Source organism: Bactrocera latifrons, unplaced genomic scaffold (genome assembly GCF_001853355.1).
Source record: "Bactrocera latifrons isolate USDA-ARS-PBARC rearing strain unplaced genomic scaffold, ASM185335v1 scaffold_133, whole genome shotgun sequence".
NCBI classification, from domain to species: domain Eukaryota; kingdom Metazoa; phylum Arthropoda; class Insecta; order Diptera; family Tephritidae; genus Bactrocera; species Bactrocera latifrons.
In genome coordinates, this window is record NW_017534775.1 from 29,914 (window position 1) to 35,955 (window position 6,042).

Genomic DNA, 6,042 nt, shown 5'->3' on the forward strand with positions numbered 1-6,042 from the left:
TCAAATTCAGTTTCAACTCAAACCAAACTAAGCACTGTTTCGCAATAATGTTGAAAAATAGTGTTTATACAGCTTATATACATACGTACATATGTATATAACATAATTTATTTTTGCATTAATATTAATATTTTATTACACAAAACACCATTAACTACACAAATTTAAACTTACATTCATTCAATATGTGTACGTGTATGTCTACATATACATATATTTATATAATTATATTTTTGTAGCTGTTAAGTGGTTTTAGTTTTAAAGTTCACAATTTTTAAATTTCAATTTAGCAAATTAGTTAAAAATTAACTTGATGTGGGTATTCTCGGTGGTTGTGTTTGCTCGACACCTATTGCTAACGGGGAAAAACGCGCACTGTGAATACACTCATTGATTTTTTCCTTTATTTTAGTGTTTTTTTTTCAAATTGTAATGTTGAGGTTAGCTAAGCATGCGCAATTGCAGGCAGTAATAAGTGAAGTTACAAAACAAAAAGAAACCCAGAGAAAAAGTAATCACTATTTATTAAATAGTTATATATTAGTACATTTTTTGATGCTAAACAACTTGGGACGGCTGAAGCCTCACAGTTGCTTATACATATATAAATTATATTTTTTTCGTAAGAGTAAACGTGTAGTACGAACAAAGTAAAAAAGAACAAGCAAATGTATGAGAAAAAGCAAACGCTAAGCGAAAAACGCATAAGAACAAATAATTTAATTAAGTTAAAATTTATAAATTTAAAAAATTACTCTTAAGCATATGCATAATAGTGGTAGTCGAAGCTAAACAGATGGTAAAAAGAAAAAAAAAATACAAGTATACACAAAACGCATGAAACAAACAAGAATTCTAGTCAAAAATGCAGAACAAAAATGCAAAACGATGTAAACGAAAAAAAAAAAAATGTATTGAAGGAAAAACTAAACTAAATTGCTAAAGCAGTTAGGCATAAGTTCTAAATTGCAAACATTATAATAACTAAAAATGCTTCAATGTCGCATAGCAATTATGCATGACAAGGTAAAAGAAAACAAGAGAGCAGATATGCAGCTATAGTAACTAACCCATACACATACACAACACTCGTCATTCAAAACTACAGAATGAGCTACTGCGACAATACGTACTAGAAAACAGTCAGCGCTGATAGTGCGTTCGACATGCGTTCAATGCAATTATTATGTTTGAAAGCAATAAGTGCAGCAAACATGCGCTTCGGCTGAAAAATTCGCTTTTGCTGTCGCCCCCATAGATTTCTGTAACATTACACCTTCGGTGGACCCTAATGAAGGTTTCAAGCATTCATTGCCAGAGTTATGATAAAAAAAAATGATTTTTTCAAATTTCTACACTAGAATATCCCCTTAATAAAATTGTTTATACAACATCAGTAAATTATGTCAAGCAATTTTCCCGCGCGTTTCACGATCAAGAAATTGCTTTAAAGTTGCAATATACTCACACTTTACTACTACCACACTCTCGCTTTTCGAACTTGCACACAGTCTTGAAATGATATGCAATTGTCTGTAATATGAATATTTCGTTATATTCGAGATTGTCAATTTCAATCGATTTTGACAAGTATGATGTGTGATCAAATCGAAGACAAGTTCTTGATTGTGTAACTGCTTTTTAAAGGTCCCTTTAAAAATGTTTAAATGTAACTGAAATGCTCGAAACTTTTTCGAAGTAAATTAGTTGTCAAACATTTTTCACATTTGAAGGCAGTGTCTTCAAAATCGTTCGCAATGCCCACAACTGTTTGTTTTCTAAGGCAGGTGTAGCCTCCACGTAAATATACTGCTTTAAATAAAGCGGAAAAAGCTTTGAACGCATGTTTGTTCATGTACAAAAATGCTGTAGTGATTTCTATTTATTTTTTTAAATTCTCTATACGAATAGAAAATAATACGTGCTAAGGTTTAGTTCAAATTGCACACTAACACCGTCAAATTATTTTGAAAGCAGCAAATGCGGTCTGTAAAAAGAGATTACAAATACATAATTTTGTTTTGCTAAAGAGCGAAAGGATATTCTGTGCAATAGTGTCTACGCGAAAATGTGTATCTCAGAAGAAAGTATAAATTTTTGCTTATATTTTTATTAAATTTTACTTCTTAATATAGTAACTATTTTAAGCATAACAATTTTTATTAAACATTAGAAAAAGGAGAAATCTTAGTAACAACAAAAACATCAACACATATGTATGTAGTTGCAAATGTAAGCGAAAAAATTGCACAAAAGTGCAATAAGCGCCAATTTATCGTTGATGATGCAAACTTATGCTTTCTACTTTCTTGACACACGAAACGAACGAAAATTCCCAATAGAGAAATGCATCATCTGCAATGATACGCCATTCAAATATGGACAAGTAGAGATAAGAGCGCGTGCGCTCATGCAAGAGCAAAAGTGGGAAAGCGTTCTACAAACGCATATTGCCAAGAAAGCCGCAATTTAATAGAAGTCAATCCGAAAATTAAGTAAAAAAAATTGAATAAAGGTGGATACCAGTATTGCAGCGCCCCGTTGAAGCAAGTAAATAGTAAAATTGCATAAATATATGAGAGGAGAGCACAGAGAGTAAAGTAGTAAGGAGAGTAGCAGGGAGTCAGCAATCAGCACAAGCGGCACAAAATATGTACGAAAAGCGAGAAAAACGCGCGCAAGCACAGACCACAACAAATAGATCAGCAGTGAAGATTGAATAGACAACCAACTCAAATTGACGTACAAAAAAGCAACTGATAAACTTATAAGAAACCGGAACTTGAAAGATGGAAGAATTAAGTGTTTTCTGTTTTTTTTTGTTGATTTGATTTGATTTGATGACAAATTGCATTTTTGAAATGTGTGTGCGTTTCATGGCAAATTAATTATTATAATTTTCTTTTAAGTAATTATTAGTTTTTAATTTTAATTTTCACATTATGACACAATTTATATGAATGTTTTATGTTTTGTAGTAATTACTAAAAACAATATGCGTACCTTAACTAAATGAAGCAAAGATAAACAAAATCAGAAACGAACACAAGTATGGGACAGAGTAATGAAAATAATAATTACTATTTTCATGGGTTTTCAGTTTGTTTTGTATGATTTCTAATATTATTATTTTTATTTTAACTTAACAAACAACAAATAGTAGTAACTAGCAGTTTGTAAACCATAGTTTTAATTGACTTATTTTTTTTGTAATATTTTTACACATATTTATCTTATTTTGAGCTCGTTTCATCGCATTCCTTGCGTTAAGTTTGTAATTGATTTGCGTTCATACTTTTAATTTCAATTTAATATTACTTTATTATTATTAACCTTTATAATTTTAAATAATATTTTTTTTTGTTTACGTATCTGTTTTAAACCAACTATTTGTACACAGGAAATGAAAATAAAATTGTCTGGCGACAAAATCTCAGAAACGATTACAAAGCGCTAATATTTTATTAAACAAAAATAAAAACGAAAAAATTGCAATTTAAAAAGCAAAAGTGGAATGCTGAGCTTATGCAATTTTTGCACAAAAAAAAAATTATTATATGAGCGCTGACAGATTTTGCCGTTTTTTGCAGCTGTAGGTTTTAGGCCCACGCAGTCAGCAAGCGTGCGCAAGCAAGCATTTTTTGCCACCAATTACTATATTTTTCATTGTGTATTTTTTATTATATGTTATATTTCAGTTTATATTAAATTACTATTACTATTATTATTTGATACAATTGTATTACATAACCATATTGACATTTGAAAATCTTATTGTTTATGTAACTAATCACTCAAGACGCGGCAAGCACACAGACAAAAAAATGTGTATAAAACATTGTTTGATACCTGATACTCCACCACCAATGAGTGACAAAACAACACGTTTTTACGCTATAAACAAAAGTTTTTCCTTCATTTCTCGGTAAGCGAGAATGTTTGGCTTTCAGTTGAGAAGAGCGCATAGCAGGTATAGCGTCAAAAATAGCTATTAGAAACAAAATTTGACACACAATGCTCTCTCTTTGCCCCACCTTCAACGAGAACTTCATTTTCACGCACAAATTTCGAAAGAAGTTTGTGTGTTACTTTGTAAACTTTTGTGACGAAAAATTTTAACAAAAACATTTTACCGGATTTCCCTAAATATATGATTTTTAACACAGCAGTTATTGCTAAATAGAAATTTTAACTTTATCATTATTTTTAATTTTAATTATAAGTTTGTGTTTTTATTTTAATTACATTTAAAGTTTAATTCAATTTGTATTTCCCACACAAAATATCAAAATTGTATTGAACAAAAAGTTAAAAGCGCTAATACTTGTGGTTGATGCGCGCACATATATTTGAAGCGATAAAAACTTTGACAACAACAAACCGTGTTTTTAACCTTAAATAAAATATCAATTTTGATTTTTGAATTTAATTTGTTTTTTATTTTATTATTGTCATTATCATCATTAGATTGTGCCCATGATCTCATGATTTCCACTTCGTTTCCTTTATGATTTCCACTCTCCATTAACTCTTTTTATTTGCGTTACACACACATTTACGCGCGAGTGCGAATGATAGATTTGCAAAGAATTTTTTTTTTGTTAAAAAAAACTATATGAAACATACATATATTCAGCGTATTGAGTCTCAAAAATTTGCTTCGTAATAATTTTTTCTGGTAAAATCTTATTTGAAAACGTTCGACTATTTTTTTCAATCCTATTTTTAATATAAAATTTTATTGAAAAAGTGTTAATTAAATAAATAAAACAAATATATTTTTGCACATCTCGTTACTCGTCTTATGTGTGCCACGCGCTCTCATGTTGCGTTATTAGCATCCATCACTTTTACCACCCCCCTCAGCAAAAAAAAATATATATATAGTATATATCCCGCTTTATTTACTTCTACCAATTTGTAAATTCTCTTTCTTTTTCTCTCTTTGTTTTGCGTTGGTTGTTTAGCAATATTTCGTTGGTTGGTTAATTTTTGTTGTATCTACTATTTTGGTTTTCGTTTGACATACATGTTTCATTTCATTTGGTTTGATTTTTCGTTTTTTTTTTTTGTTGCCATTTTCGTTTGTTTTTCGATCTAATTCTGCATTGTCGAGCACATTGTTGAATCTGTGTTAATTTGTGGCAGCGCTTTCTCAACATACTAAGTTGACACAAACTCACTGGCTTCCTTCTACTTCTCGCCTTCTCTCAACCTGCCGAGAGCTAGCAGGATATATGCAATGTGTTTCTCATAAAATCGCGCGAGGTCTTCTACAAATTGTTTGTTCACCTTTTGTTTTTGTAGCGCATTCATACATACATATTTAGGTGTATAGAAAACTGTTTTTATAATTTTTAATTAATTTTGAAAAATTCTGTGAATTTTCTATCTAGTCAAACAGCTGTAAAGGCTAAATGATCTCGCAAGTCGAATTCTTTCATGAATTCACACTATTTTTGTGTGTAGAATTTCTAAAACAAATATAAGATATACTTATATGCTAATACTGAAGATAAAAACCATTCCAATGCTAGTCAAAATGCAAAAACAAAGTCTGGAAAAACTTAAACCCTTAAGAAATATTTAAGTCGAAAGCGTAATAAATAGCAAAATAACGAAAATTTTCCTTAAACAAAAAGCAAAACGAATTTTACAAGTTTCTTTTGTTTTCAAGCATTCCAAAGCAAAGTTTTAGTACTAAATTATAGTTGATATTACGGCAGAAGAAATACTTGCAATATTTATAGTAAGAATTCTGCTTTTACAAAAAGAAAAAAGGTAATAACAAAATACTCAAAAAAAAAAAAATGTTTTAACATTTCAAATATTTTTTCTAAGAAAAATTTTGTGTTTGAACACTAGGTATTTGTGGTATTTGAGGAAAAATATGACTTTTACTGAAATATGATGAAAAGTGAAAAAATAGCAAGAAGCTAAAAGAATTTGACAAAACTTAATTGATATTAAACAAAGACATTATATAAGTTTATAAAGTTTAATTTATTCATTTCTATATACACATTTAACCCAAATGATATT

At 29.5% G+C, this 6,042-nt stretch overlaps 1 protein-coding gene across 1 annotated transcript in view; it reads right to left on the reverse strand.

The window, feature by feature from the left end:
- The window catches only part of LOC108965076 (arginase-1), a gene marked incomplete in the record, with an annotated part of 32,666 nt that overhangs the window by 18,802 nt on the left and 7,822 nt on the right, over positions 1-6,042 (reverse strand).